The sequence below is a fragment of the Sciurus carolinensis genome, chromosome 8 (genome assembly GCF_902686445.1).
Source record: "Sciurus carolinensis chromosome 8, mSciCar1.2, whole genome shotgun sequence".
Classification (NCBI taxonomy): Eukaryota; Metazoa; Chordata; class Mammalia; order Rodentia; family Sciuridae; genus Sciurus; species Sciurus carolinensis.
In genome coordinates this window covers 109,111,334-109,127,582 of record NC_062220.1, presented here as the reverse complement: position 1 = coordinate 109,127,582, position 16,249 = coordinate 109,111,334, and positions in this window count along the sequence as shown.

Here is a 16,249-nt window from a genome sequence, read left to right as displayed (position 1 = left end):
CCCTAGGAGGTGGTTAAGAAAAATGGAATATAATGAGAAACACCCCAAAATTTAAGTGGCAAGTGGCAGGAAGTCTTACTGCAGAACTGCTGTTAACCACAGTGACTCAATTCCCTTCAGTGGCACTGGCCACGGGATGGATGAGTTTCAGCCATTTTTTTGGCATTTTAGTTTCAAAGAACCAGGAAACACTGGAACCAGGAGTCCAAGAACTACTCTTACTTTCTTCTCTACCTCTAAAGGTTATACCAAGTATGATACACAGATGATTATTCCTGTGTATTTAAACACACATGATTATACACACAATCATACATACATGGTTTTTCATTTAGTTAAAATAACATATTCATAAGTTCCAGATAATAGATTCATTGTTCACTAAAGAAATTAGATTCTCACACACACACACACACACACACACACACACACATCACGCACAGCTGGGTATGAGGTGCGCACCAATCCCTAACCCCATCTAGGGAAGCCTGGAATGTCACCAAGAATAGATAAACCAAAGACTTAAGGAAGGATAAAGCAGTGTTCACCAAGCACCTCATATACCCAACCCTGGGCATTGTGCTTTAAAGACATTTTCATTCTGTGTTCAAAATATGCCCATGGTCTAGGTATGATTATCTCCTTTTTATGACTGAAAACATATATTTAGAGTGCTGCAGAAGCTGCCCAGGACTGCACAGCCAATCAGTGGACACAGCAGTAGTTCCACCTGGCTGGTGTTCTCTGCTTCCAAAGCTCTGGTCCTGTTCCCCAGGGGTCACTGCATGTACATCTATCAACCTTAAAAAATCAAGGCTGCACACTATTGGTGGAGCAGTCAGGTCATCCTCTCTAAAAAAGCCGAAGCTCCAATCCTACTTTGTTGTTTCTCAATCCTCAGACACACAGGAGCTAGTGAAGCCCTCACAGAGGCACAATGCTCTGATAAACCCACATGGTTCCAAAGAAGTCAGAGAAACTGAGGGGAACAAGCAAATTGGCACCAACCATTTTAAAGGAAAAGCAACAGTTCTATAACTCTCTTCTTCCCGTTCCCTGGTTCCCTGTCTTTTCTTCTTGTGCTGGATGTTTGTTTTATCATACTGATTACTCCTGCGGCTTCTAGGTTGTATTTAAATTTCTTTCTCATTTCTATTTGTGGCACTGCCTTTAGATTACATGGAATTGACATAGATGCAAACTGAAAACCAAAATTCAAACCAAATAAAAACTTTTTTTTCATGTGGGTTTTAGAAGCAGCAAAGATCCCACAGAGGTAAAGAAGAATGTAGAGTTGAGAATCTAATTCAAAAGGTAAAACCAGTTGAGAGCAAAGAGGAGGCCTGGGAGCTGCAGAGGAGGTGTCTGAGTGGATTTCCACATGATCAACAATGAAAGCAAAGTGAGCCAAAGCCAGCACTTGGGAGAACAAAACCGACTTCAAGCCAGTCTAGCAAAGAAAGTGGCAATAAAATGTTTAAAACTGTAGAAGTAAACATTCAAATTGAGCTTATAAACCAAACTGCATTAGGTCTAAAGTTCATCTTTTTCTCTCTTCTCAATTTCACTTTCCCTTAGGACTTCGAGTTGGGTTTTCTAAATTTAACCATAATTAGATATTTTCACTACATTTCTCTGTAATCTAATTTTTCTACAGTTCTTTAGAGCTCTTACAAGGAAAAAAAAAATTCACTCTGTAGTTTAAAGAGAAAACTGCACACAGTCTCTTCCTTATCCTGACTCTAAGATCTCCAACATGACAGCTGGGACTCTCAGCTGCTCACCTGCAGTGTGGGGAAAGTGAGACTTCTGTAAGAAAGCACCCCGGGAATTGCAGGACCTCGCCCCCAGGGACTGTCCTTATGAAGGATGGTGCACAATTAGGAACCTCTCTCTCCATATTCGATGCACCTCATTTGTGACCAACTCATTCAATCTCAAGGTAAACCTGACCCAGCCAAGTCAGGGTCCAACACACACACACACACACACACACACACACACACACACTGCTATATCTTCCCTAGACAACAAATCCACTGCCCCCAATCCTCACTTTTTAGCTCCCTCCAATTCAGTAGGAGAAAACACATTGTCATTCCATGTACAACAGTGACATTCCCCAGCTAGTCCATGAAACTGCAGTAGGACCCTCTGTCCAGTGAGTGGATATGTTCCAAGACCCCTAGTGAATAATACCAAATCCTAAAATTTGATACCTTTTCCATCTTTACTGAGCACTTATCACACACTGTGACTGTAACCTTTGCAATTTGAGGTGTGACAATGGAACTAATACACATTTTGTTTTCTTTCTTTACAATCTCTAAGAGATATGAGGTTCCTAGCAACCTCAGCATATGATTATTTTTTCTTTCCTTATAACGTTGAGAATTTTCATCTTTTCATTTAAAGGAAAGATGTTTATGAATTCTCTTTTGTATATCTGAATTGCTGGCATCACTGTTCTTGCATTTGGGAGTGACTAAGGAAAATAAACATTATTTGAACTCAAGTACAGCAATACCACGGCAGTCCATTTGATAACCCAGAGGGCTACAAAGTGACTACCAGGCAGGCGTTGTCTACTGTTAGGATTCAATGGCATGATCAAGTGGGATGGTGTCATATTTTGTAACACTACCCACAGCTTTGCACAATCTAAAAATTAATCAATTTTTGCTCTTTAATTGTATAAATTCCTTAAACATATTAAATAGTAACTCCTAAAACATTTTGGACAGTAACCTCTTATCAGACTGTAACAGATATATGCCCTGGAAACATTTTCTCCCTCCCAATCCAGAAGTTACCTTTACATTTTGTTTATTTATTTTTATTTTACTGTGCCGAAGCTTTTCAGTTTGACGTAGTAGTCCCTCTTGCTGCCTTTTGCTTTTGCTACCTGCCCTTTTGGTGTCACATTCGAAAGATCATTGCCAAGGCCAATGTCATAGAGTTTTCCTCCTATGCTGTCATCTACGAGTTTTATGGTGTCATATCTTTAAGTCATTAGTTAACTTTTGTGGATCCTATAAGGGTCTGATTTCCTTCTTTTGGAAGTGGATATCAGTTTTCCCAAGATTGATTAAAGATCAGTTTTCCTTTCCTACTGTGTGTTTTTATTGTTCTAGGGTGGAGTTTATTTCTGGGTTCTAGTCTGTTCCACTGGTCTGTGTATGACAATAGCATATTGTTTTGATTGTGATAGCTTTGTAACATAATTTGAAATCAGAAAGCATGATGCCTCCAGCTATATTCTTTTTTCTTTGGATATTCAAGGTCTTTTACAGTTGTGTCCAGATTTCAGAATCCTTTTTGCTATTTCTATGAAAAATGTCATTGAGTTTTGGATAGAGATTGCACTGAATCTGTAGATCTTCCTAAGTAGTATGGACACTTTTATTCCTCTTAAAATTTTCATTTTTAACTGTCAAACAATAATTGTATAGATTTATGGGATACAATGTGATGTTTTGATACATACATACATTGTGGAAAGATAAAATCAAGATAATTGAATAATTAATCACTTCATATACTTAACTTTTTCATGTGGTGAAAACATTTAAATGTACTTTTGAGTAATTTGAAAATATACAATGCATTACTACTTATTAAAGTCACCATTATGTGCAAACCAGTAAAACTTTTTTCCTACTGTTTACCCAAAACTTTGTGCCCTTTGATCGATAGCTCTTATTTCCCATTCACTCCCATCCCCCTGCATCTGGCAACCACCATTTTATTTTCCACTTCCATGAGTTTGATTAATTTATTTTTCATATTTTCATGGGTGCATATACTTGTACATAATGGAAATTTTAACACAATGAATTATTCCAATCCATGAACACAAGAGATGTTTCCATTTGTTTTTATCTTCTTTAATTTCTTTCATCTGTGTTTTACAGTTTTACAGGGTACTATTTTTTACCTCTTTGGTTAAATTTATTCTGAAGTATTTTATTTTGATGCTAGTGTAAATGGAATTGTCTTCTTAATTTGTTTTTCAGTTAATTTGTTGTTAATGTAAGAAAAGGCAACTAATTTTTGTAAATTGATTTTGTAGTCTTTAATTCTACTGAAGTCATTTATTAGTTTTAAGAGGTTTTTTGTGATTTAGGTTTTTTGCACATTAGGGTCATATCATCTGCAAACAGATACTTCCACTTCTTCATTTCTGATTTGGATGCCTTGTACTTCTTTTGTTTATTAATTGCACTTTCTAATACTTCCAGTACTAAGTAATTAGAGCAGGCAGCTTTGCCCTATACCTGATCCTAGAGGGAAAACTTTCAGTTCTTTCATAATGATCGTGTTATCTGTAGGCTTTTCATAAATGACCTTTCTTATGAGGAACTTTCTTCTACATTCATTTTGCTGAGAGTTTTTCTTTTTGTTTTTAACCATGAATGGATTTTGATCTTGTTGGTTTTTTTCTGCATTCAATGAGATGATAATGTTATTTTCATCTTAAATTCTATTAATGTGATGTATCTCATTGCTTGTTTTCATGTGTAAAAATCACCCCGGGAGTAAATCCCACTGGGTCCTGGTGTATGATCTTTCTAATGTGATGTTGAATTCAATATACTTGTGTTTTATTGTGGATTTTTGCATCCTTGTGTATCAGAGATGTTGGCCTTCAGTTTTTCTTTATTGTACTGTTCGAGACTTTGGTGTTATTAGAATGATGCTGGCTTCATATTATTTCTGTATTTTGAACAATTAAAGAAGAATTTGTATTAATTTTTCTTTGATCAAATTCAAACATGAAGCCATCTGACACTGTTAGATTACTACTAATTACTACTTCAATTTTCTCATTTGTTATTAGACTGTTCAGATTTTCTATTTCTTCTTGTTCAGTCAATAGGTTGTATGTTTCTAGGAATTCATTCATTTCTTCTATATTATCTATTTTTGACATAATTTTTTATAATATCCTTTATATGTCTGAGACATCTGTTTTAATCTATCCTCTTTTATTTCTCATTTTATTTCTATAAGTAAATCCTTCTGATTAAATGGTTTCTCTATAAGGTCACTGATAGCCAGTGTGCCTCTTCTCAGTCTTTGATGTGCTTTTACTCTTCTTACCAAAGTGGGTTTCCATGTGTCTTCAGTGCCTTGAATGCCTGACACATAGTTGTTCAAAAAGCAGTTCTAAAATTATTCAACAATTAAATAAGTAATTGAGAGAATGAACTTATAAGATACTTAAGATAATTCTTTTGTGTCTCTTATAAGATATTCAGCAATAAAGAGTTTCATGGACAAGTATTATTTGGATATAATCTTATGGCAATGCACACTTGCAAATTTGACAAATCAAAGCAGGTGATTCTGGGTACACATGACTTTAGCCAGCAAGTTATCTGTGACAATACATAAGGATATTGCAGTAACTAAGCTGTGATAAGAGGCAAACAGGTGGCAGTTGCTTGTGGTGAATTTGGCAGGAATACATGTTACCCAAACACGGAAGTTAATCATACAACATCCTCTCAAAAAGTGTCCTAATCCCGTTAGATCATCTAGAAGATGCAAAATACCTCCAAGTTGATTTCAAGTCCTCTATTTTCTGACCTCAACTCTGTGGTGAGGCATGATATGTTGAAGATCTACTGTGCAAAGTGCTACAGCTGCTGTTTTTAGATTTGCCTTCAGACTCAAAAGCCAATTCAGAAGTCAATCAGAAGGTAAGATGTGCTGATATTTGGAAGGCTTAGGTATGAAAATTTAATTATTTTCCATTTAGAGATGAAACATATTTGTTTAGTAGATATGTCACAAAGAATATTATACTGCATATTTATGGTATGTATGTACAATAAACACATTATGTATGTGAATACATATTTAGAATATAGTCTTCACAAACAGGATCAACTATTAACATTCTTATAATTCCATGTTTCTTCCTGTTTTCAAGATTAGCTGGTCCTTTTGACACTAGCAGGGGTTCTAATAACTGCTATTTTAAAAGAAGCTGGAAACAGGAAAATCTGATTTTATCACACTATGATTTAATCTCTCACAGACAAAGGTTCCATTGATTTTAGTGTATGCAGTGAACTGAACAATTCTAATACTCAGTTGATAGTGAAAGCATTGAAGACATATACTGCAAAAGTTTGATTAATTTAAAACAAAAAAAAAACTAAGCTATAAAAGACAACTGTTGTAAAATCTGGGCGGGGGGGGTGGGATATGTTTCTTTCCCTTTGAGGGATAGGCCAGGCTGGGGAAGTTGTCTATTTTTTTTTAAAGAATCCAATTTGTAAATTAAAATAGAGACATGTTTCTTGTTCTCTACTATCATATTTGATTGTGACCAAAAACAGCAATATTATCCACATCAGGATGTTGGGAGTGAGAGAGTTTGAGGAAGTCATTGTGGGGGAAAAAATATAAGAAATAGCAAAGAGATAGGGAGAAAAAAAAGACAGAAGGAAGAAAGAGTTCAGCAAGAAGAAACTGCATTTTTCAGTCTCAATAAAATACTGTGTAGTAAACTTTCAAGAAAATGAAAAAAAAAAGTGATACATTCAAGACAAAAGATTATAAACTGTGATGCATCTTTGCAGTTGAATGTGGCTCAGAATGATGCTAGTTTAAAAGAAAATGAGGGAGAAAGTTAATGTATTTTTATCCTTAAGATGTGCTTTAATTCTTTCAATTAACTGATTTGAATGATAGTCGTAAATAACTAATGAGCTGCAGATGTCCAACTCCAAAATTGCAAGTAAGAAAAACATGGTTTATCAGTTCTTTCCCAAAAAAGATAGGAGTTTATCTCCCCTTCTTTTCACATAAGCTCTGCTGTCTTTGTGAAATATCTCTGGCTCCATCTTCAGAGAAGTAATGTGTGCGCAGCCTTGAAAGAGAGGCTGATCTATAAAAGCAGAGACCAGTTTATCAAAGCAATTCTGCACACAGCCTTCCTTTGCAATGTAGACCAAATTCCTAGATCGCCTCGACACAAAGAGACAGACTTGATTTCCTAACCGTGGTTTTCAATGCTGAAATTATTCTTGCAAGGTGATAATATATTTGCTTCCAAGATAAATGCATAAACTATTTGGAAAGAACTCTTATAGTGGAAGATACTGTTAGACAATGTGCATGCTGCCAGAGTTTGCTGGGATGTTTCAGAAGAGGACAAACAATAGCAAGGCAGGCTACAGTGACCGGACAGAGAGCTTAAAGGGTTCAAATGTCTTTGAATGGTTATTAATCATCTTGGCAGACTGAAGTTGAACTTCAGGATTCCACTTCAGTTCGGAATTCAATAGTACCATTCTAGTATCCTAACCAAGCAAAGAATGTACCAGTGACCTGCCCAATGACTACTGAAGCCCTGAGTGCCCACTGTTGGCTCATAAAGGAACCTCAGTCATCACACCTAACATGGTTTGGCTGACACATTGACAGCTTGCTGCCTTCAGCTTGTTCTGAAAACTATGTGGGGTTCTATCCCCAGAATTTAGAATTTTTCAGACAAGAAGTCAGGTGGTGTTCAAGGTTAAAGAATACAAGAGAACAGAAACCTAGATTTGCTTTTCCCCACATGAGGCCAACACTGAAACAGATTTAAACTGTTAAGTTCACAATTACGAGGCTAGCATGGCTTTTAGTGGTACCTCATATAACAGACCAGGGAATCTTTATAGGATATCTTTAAAAAGCCATCCCACAGTGATTCACCAGACACTCACAGGCAATAATGAAAGTGCCTGCCTTACTATTTCCAATAACCAAAATTTAAATCCAAGCAAGTCAATAGTTATATTATTTATGCTCTTCAATAAAAACTAATTAAAGCTACTTAAGTTTTTAGTGATGGTCCGGGAAATGTAATTGAGCAAGTTCAGATTTAGCAGGCAATTAATTGAGTTCTCGATAAGGATCTGAATGAAGAACGAATCAATTGTTTCCAGATTCAAGCTCATTTGTCCTCCCCGCAACACACACACACACACACAACCAGCCTCCATCTGTAAGAAGGCAAGGAGGGAAACCTCGATCCCAAGTTCTGTGTTCTTATCTCAGTCTCTGAAAAATAAAAAATTAAAGCATTGTTGGGAACCCTCAGAGATGGTACTTGAGATGAGATCTGCTTTTAATTTTTCAGTGAGGTTACAATTTCTTAAAAATGTAAATGGTGGCAAATGCCCATTTTAGAACATGAAGAGAAGAAAAAATTAGTCATAAGATGTTTAGGTCACTTTTAGCTCCCAATTTATTTTCTCTAAAGCTGCCTAGAAAACACTCTTGTTCTATTTTTAAAATGTCTTTGCATTCACAAAAGGCCAGGGCACATGCTTTCTGCTGGCTGCTGTGAAGGAACATTCAAATTCTGGCAAACTGCTGCTTTCATCTGGTCCTTGAACAATGAAACTATTCTGAAATGCCGATGGCATCTTGGGGAAAATAAGACATACCCCCAAATATAGAAAATAAGTTTAGTTTAATGTTAGGATGTAATGGTTAATATCCCCGGGAAAAGGTAGAGTCCTAGACGCCGCCCAACATTCCAGAATTAAGATGATACATAAATCTTGCCAGTATCTATCCAGTGATGCTGTGTTGCCAGTACAAGAAACCATGTGATGACTAACATCAGATTTCTCCAGTGCTCAACCTAATGAATAGTAGTGGTGCTTGACAATGCAGCATAATGCTAGGGGTAGAAGGGAGACATCAATTAAATTCACAGAAGCATACTTTAGGTTTGCTTCATAGGATTTTTTTTTTCCCTTCAAATAAGCTATGTTCTCTGGCAGAAAACATGCAGTTCAGTTCAGATCAAAATCGTCATTCATTCCTAATTGTCCATTTTTGCTCCCAATTCACAAGCAAGACCATTGAAGCCACATATTGCTTTGGTAACACCCAACTCCTCCTTGGCCCACAAGAACCTCCCTGTTGATCTTAACTTACTGGAATCTCTTGTGTCTTTTATCTGGAAGAACCATCCAATGCCTGGTGATAGTCCTTCTATTGCCTTTAGGATGGTTAGCATCACACAAAGCTAAATACTTCCTAACATGCACACAGTACCAAGATCAATGACCATCTGCTCTCATGCAATGGAAACACAACATGGCAAGAAATGATGTAGGCAAGGAATGATTAATATCATATCCAGGGAAGTCTGGAGCATTTCAGGAAAGCAAACAATGTGTTTCATTTTTAGAGGAGTAAATCATGACAATATTTTTTTTCTCCATGGTTAAATTACAATACCCTTGAGGCTCATAACATTATGTGGTAGCTTATATAATTTTGTGTGAGTCTTCCAAATCAGTATATTGTTTTACAATATTATGTACCCAGAAGGTGATATTGATTGGGTACTTAATTGAAATTATTTCCCCAAGAGATTTTTCAGTTTTCTTTTCCATAGGGGGTTGTTCCAATACAGTAGTTTCTGGCATTACAAATTCTCTATCTGTGTTAGTTTGCTTTTTATCACTGTAACCAAAATACCTGACAAGAACAACTCAGAGACCATTTTTGGGCTCATGGTTTCAGAAGTTCAGTCCATAGTCAGTCAACTTCATTACTCTGGGCCTAAGAAGAGACAGAATATCATGATTGAAGGGAATGGTAGAAGAAAGCCACTCAGGTCACAGCGGCCAGGAAGTGGAAAGACAGAGCAATGAGTTAAGTACAAGATATAATACTCCCAGTGCTTTATCCAATAACACACAATGTGTCTATAGTCCCACCCAGCAATCCATTCAAATTTTGGATTCATCAAATAGACTTATCCACTGATGAGGTTCTAGACCTCATGATCTAAAAATTCCACCTCTGAACTTTCTGCATTGGGGACCATGCTTCCAAACCATGAGCTTTTCGGGGGACATTTTTAGATCCAAACCATAGCACTTCCTTTGGAAATAACCCTGATGGTTCTTGGTATTTGCAAAGTGAAATATTGTTAAAGCCCCAATTTGATTTCATTATCTGAGAAAGAGAGAACACACTAGTGTCCACACCCCAAGAGGATCTTCCTTTCTTATTTGATGTAGGTCCTCATCTAATCATCACAAAAAAATGCAAAGAATAGGAAGAAAGTGGAATCTGCAAGTTGGTATGTTTAAGAAAGTCAATCTTTTGGTTCAGTTTCCTCCAATATAACTAGAGTCAAAAATCATTTTTCAGTGTGTAACTGCTTGTAGCTCTTTCCTTTCTGAGGCACATTGAATTATTTTACTCATTTTTGAAGATCATGAAATGTTACATACATGTAGTGATAGTGTCACATGCGGAATAAAAGAGAGTGTAGGCTTCTGCTGATGCACACATTTAAATAGATAAATTCCGTTGGAAATAAACTCCCTAAGGCTTATTAACGTGTATCTTATTCATTGAAGGAAAATTGGATAATTCTGATATTATCTGGTTGACAGAGTTTAGAGCAGGATTTCCAAACTTGTCACTTGACATTGGGGCCAGATAATCTTGGGTTTAGGGTTTGACATATCCATTATGTAATATTTAGCAGCATCTCTGGCCAATAGCCACTAGATGCCAGTAGCACCATCCCCCTGTGACAACTAAAAATATCTCCAAATATCTCCAAATATCTTGCCACATATGCCCTGGCTGGGGACACCAAAATCACCCTGCTTAAGCACCACTCTAGTGCTATTATGAAAAAAGAAGTCTAAACAAAATATATCATTGATAGGCTGATGTCACCTGATTCCAGGTAGTCAGCCAAGAAATCTAAAGATCAGTCCATGGAAATTTTCTTCCAAAATAATTACAACTAATAATAACAAAACTACAATTTTAATAGTCCATAATTAACACTTTTTTACTCGAATTCTCCATATGCATGTTACCCTGTGTTATGCACTTCACAGAAGTAATTTTATGTCTCAGAAATCTCACAAAGAAATAATGCAGGTCTGTGTTTATAAATGTGGGATAAAGGCTTGATAATATTTGGGATTTGTCCTGGTTTGTATAGCCAGGGAGCAGGGATTTCAGTTTCTGTCCTTCAATTTCACATGTGTTCTCTCATTTTCAGCATATGACTACTGTGTGCCTGCAGTTTGCTAAACTGGAATCAGAGTAACATATGACAGATGCCTTGCTATGAAGCTGAGAATCAGCTTGGTAGAAGCCAAGGCATATGGCAGGGCTAGAGCAATGCCATCTCTCCTTAACTCAGCTTGGTTCGCCTTCGAATTCTGCTCATGCTCTGGTGGCTTCCAGAGCTAACAGCCCTATTTTAGTCATCTTTCCATTGCTGTAACCAAAATGCCTTTCAAGAATGACTTAGAGGAGGGAAAAGTTATTTTGAGCTCACTATTTCAGAGAGTCAGTCCATGGTCAGTCAGCTCCATCTCTGGGCCCAAGGTGAAGTAGAACATCATGGCAGAAGGGCATGACAGAGGAAAACTTCTCAGTACATGACAACTGGCAAGCAGAGAGAGAACGAATTGCCAGGGACAAAATATAAACCCCAAAGACACTCCCGTAGTGACCTACTTTCTCCAACCACAACTTACCTGCCCATACTCACCACCCAGTTCTCCTTTCAAACTATTAATCTGTCAAATGAATTAATCCACTGACTCATCTTGGTCCATGGAGTTAAGAGTAAAGGCAGAATTTTCTTACTAGGATTAGGTCAGGAGTCTTGCCTCTGTCTCCTATTGAAGGAACCACACTGATCTTCACAGTACAGAGTCAGTCCTGGCTGTTACCTCCTTGGAATCTGGTGCCTTACTGAAAGTGTGTGGGGGGAGGGGGCTGGGCCCCATCTACTCAAAGTTCTTTCCAGCTCTGAAACTCTGTCTGCAGCTCATCATTGTGCTAATTAGAGTAAGCAGCCGACACAATCTGTCTGGCTAATGATGTTATGTGATATGGACAGAGAAATCAGGCCATGAGTGGGCTTATTAGTAATCATTAGCATATGTGCCTGCAGCTGTTTACCTGCTTCGGCTGAAGGCATCCCCCATTAATGCTTCTCTCACCATTACCTGAGCACCGGGCCACACAGTATCCCATCAACGCTGAGCATGAGCAGGTACTCACATTGCCGAACATACATACTCCCATCCTTACACTACAGTTGGAATAGTTTGTACAAATTTTTCTACTCATCCTATTGCTGTTCTTCAGAGAGTATAGGCCCTTGCTGCTCAAGGTGGGTCCCTAGACCAGCAACATAGGCCTTGCTCTGAAGCTTGTTAGTAATATGACTCTCAGACCCCATCCCAGACCCATTGGATCAGAGTCTGCACTTTAAGGAGAACAATTCATGGTCATTTTAATATTTAAGAAGGGATAGTTTGGTTCTAAGACAAGCACCTTGTCACAAGGTATTAGTCTTTCTTTTAGAGATTTTGGTGGTCTTAATAAAATTTAATTCTCATTGGAAATAGTTGTTATGAATTAAACTGCCATCCCTCCTCCAAAAAACAAATTCATATGATAAAGTCTTCATACCCAGTATCTAAGAATGTGACCTTATTTGGAAATAGTGTCCTTGCAGATGTAGTTAATTAACATGAGGTTATGCTGGGGAAAGGTAGACCCTTAATCCAATGTGACTGGGAAATATGGACATGAGGGAACAACCGCACATGAACATAAAGGCAGAGGCCATGGAGCTGCATCTACAAATCAAGGAATAACAAATATTTCCAGCAAAACGCAGGAGTTAACAGAGAAGCCTGTAACAGATTCTCCACGGCCTCAAAAAGAACCAAACCTGCCAACACTTTGATCTTGGTTTTTTGGTCTCCAGGACTGTAAGACAATAGATTTCTGTTACCTACACTACCCACTTTTCAATATTGTGTTATAGAAAACTAATGCAGTTACCTGATGGATATTGACTCCAGAAACTGGAGATAGTTGACACTTGTAAAGTTTTTCTTAAAGGCACTGCACTCCCTGAGTATCAGAAAGAAGATAAAGAAATCCAGCCACCAAAAGAAAAAAAGTATTCCTTCTGTTACATGTTCTGAGAGAATGGTTCTGAGCCTCCCTGGGTCAGACAACTTCCTGCTGAGGTGCTTATCTCTGTCCTCTAATAACTCTTTGCCTTCTTGAAAGTTGTACACAAGTTCTATCTGTGTTTAGTTTTTTCTAAGTTAACCTAATTGTCATAGACTTATTGGTGTCTAAGCAGAATGGAATCAGGGATGCAGTGATACCTGTAATAGCAATGACAATTTAAAGTTGTAATTTTGCACAGACTAGCAGTAACCAGGTTGTTTTAAAACAGTAAGTACGGCATGTTTAAGAAACTTTGTCACTCCTCATCCAGTATGTAGTTCTTACTGGTCACTCTTTTAACAGTGACTCAGAACCTAATTTATTATTTATGTGGCTTGATAGTTTTTTGCTACTTTTAAAAAAAAATCATGACATAACAACGTTGTGCTGGAAACTTTAAATATATGGAAAAATGCCTCAAACCCCACAAATCTATTTTATACACATCTACAACATAAAGAAATTAAGATAAATAAATTGTCTAGAGTCTCAAAGAAAGTATTAAAACCTTTCCATACTCTGTATCCATAACAACTGTCTTACATTTGTTTACCCATATCATAGAACCACCTTTACCCAGGGAGGAAATCCAATAATGGTGAATAGTGGTGAATAGAAATCTAAGGATGAGGTTTAAAATTAAACCTCCTACCTCTTCCTCTCTTCTAAGCCCTAGCACTGATAAACTCTCATGCAAGAATAAAAGGAATCTGATGGCTAAGATGGGTGAAAATGTGACATTCGGACCACCTGCTGCAGTCAGTCTCCAGGTGTTGGATTTGGGTCATTTTAGAAAGTGACAGTCTGAATAGGACAAGGTAGAGAAGTGTTGTAGAATCCGTGGAAGCCAGTCCCCCATGGCAGAATTATGGCCTCTCAGCAAGCAAGAGTGAGGCAGTCATTTGCAGTTCATGCCTGGGTCTGCCAGCCTCTTCCCACCTCTGAGCCCATTTCCTCATGTATAAAATGGAGTTACAATGGTATCTATATGTCAAGGTTCTCATGACTATCAAATGAGATGCAGGTACTTGGCATTGGTGGTCAGACCCTACATTGTCCCACTTGGAGGACCTGAGTCCTCTGAGACCCTCAGTATTAGTAGTCCATTTCTCTGGAGTACCTTTTGAGACAAAACTGGGTGGTGGTCCCAGGTCATGAGAAATGATCCCCAAACAGCCTTTCTTGCAAGCCCTGATTCAGCCTAGACCTGAGTTCCTACTCTATCTACTCTCTTACGGAAAGGATTTTAAGACATTCTCATTAGAAATTCAGCATTTGGTTATTTCATGTACAATGGTGATCATTTTTCCAGAGATCTCAGGGATCCAGCATTCCAAAACACCCTGCTTATTGGGTTTGGCTGCCTCTCCTGACTGGCTTTATTAGGTCCAGTTAATGTCACAGGCTACACTTATGTGGCTGTGCTTGCTGATCGTTATTTCAAATGACCTAATAGTTACATTAAGATGCCATAACTGAAATGTATAAAGAAAAGCATGACTTATTGACATGCATAAATTACCACAAGTTCAATTTCCTATAGTCTTTGTTGTGTTTATCAGAATGGAAAACCATTCCGGTTTTTCTCTACTAGTTCATAGGCTCAAATAGCTGATGGAAACAAGTCCATGCCAACTTTGCAGGAACCTTGGGTATGTGTCCTGCAGGTAGGATTTGACCCTCAATTCTTGATTGTTAAGGAGTAATGGGGATCCAAGATGGCGGCCTAGAGGGAGACTGCACCCCCAGTCGCTCCAGAACCCAGGAGTTAAGAAGGGGAGGCATTGAGAGACTCGGACTGAAATAGAGCCACGGGTGAGTCTGCCCACTGGGTAAAGCTCGGCCCGGGTGGCAGGCCCAGATAGAGGTGGCTTATTGGAGCCAAGCAGGGCAGCTAGAGTCTTCCCAAGGTAGCCTTCCACACTCCGGCAGTGGGCTCCTCCCACACAGCCAGCTGCACGGTGCAGGCCCAGAGTGAGAGCATTTCCGCACAGAGCCAGTTCCAAACCGTGGAACCAGTAGGGGGCTAGGGGCAGTTTTCTTCGGATACGCTATTTTATCAGATTCCTCCAAGACATCAGGCTACTGAAGATTGGGAGCTGATACACTGGAAATCTACCGGGACACTATAAGCCAATAGTGGAAAACTGCAATATCTCAGGGTCCCACTGACAACTGACCAATATGAGAAAACAAGGGAAGAAAATGTCCCAAACAAACCTAGATACTACATCAATAATACCCAATGACAGCACAGCAGAAGAAATGTCAGAAAGGGAGTTCAGAATGTACGTAATTAAAACGATCAGGGAAGCTAATGAGGAGATGAAAGAGCAAATGCAGGCATTGAAGGAGGAGATGAAAGAGCAAATGCAGGCATTAAATGATCGCACCAATCAACAGTTAAAAGACCAAATACGGGAAGCAAGAGGTCATTTCAATAAAGAGTTAGAGATACTGAAAAAAAAACAAACTGAAATACTTGAAATGAAGGAAACAATAAACCAAGTTAAAAACTCCATAGAAAGCATAACCAATAGGATAGAACACCTGAAAGACAGAACCTCAGACATTGAAGACAAATTATTTAATCTTGAAAGCAAAGTTGGCCAAACAGAAAAGATGGTAAGAAATCATAATCTACAAGAATTATGGGATATCATGAAAAGGCCAAATTTAAGAATTATTGGGATTGAGGAAGGCTTAGAGAAACAAACCAAAGGAATGAACAATCTATTCAATGAAATAATAACAGAAAATTTCCCAAATCTGAAGAATGAAATGGAAAACCAAGTACAAGAGGCTTATAGAACTCCAAACATACAAAATTACAACAGACCCACACCAAGGCACATTATTATGAAAATACCTAACATACAAAATAAAGACAGAATTTTAAAGGCCACGAGAGAAAAGAATCAAATTACATTCAGAGGGAAACCAATAAGAATATCAGCAGATTTTTCAATCCAGACCCTAAAAGCTAGAAGGGCCTGGAACAACATATACCAAACCCTGAAAGAAAACGGATGCCAACCAAGAATCTTATACCCAGCAAAACTTACCTTCAAATTTGACGATGAAATAAGATCCTTCCATGATAAACAAAAGCTAAAGGAATTTACAAAAAGAAAGCCAACATTACAGAACATTCTCAGCAAAATATTCCAGGAGGAAGAGATGAAAAACAACGATGCAAATCAGCAACAGG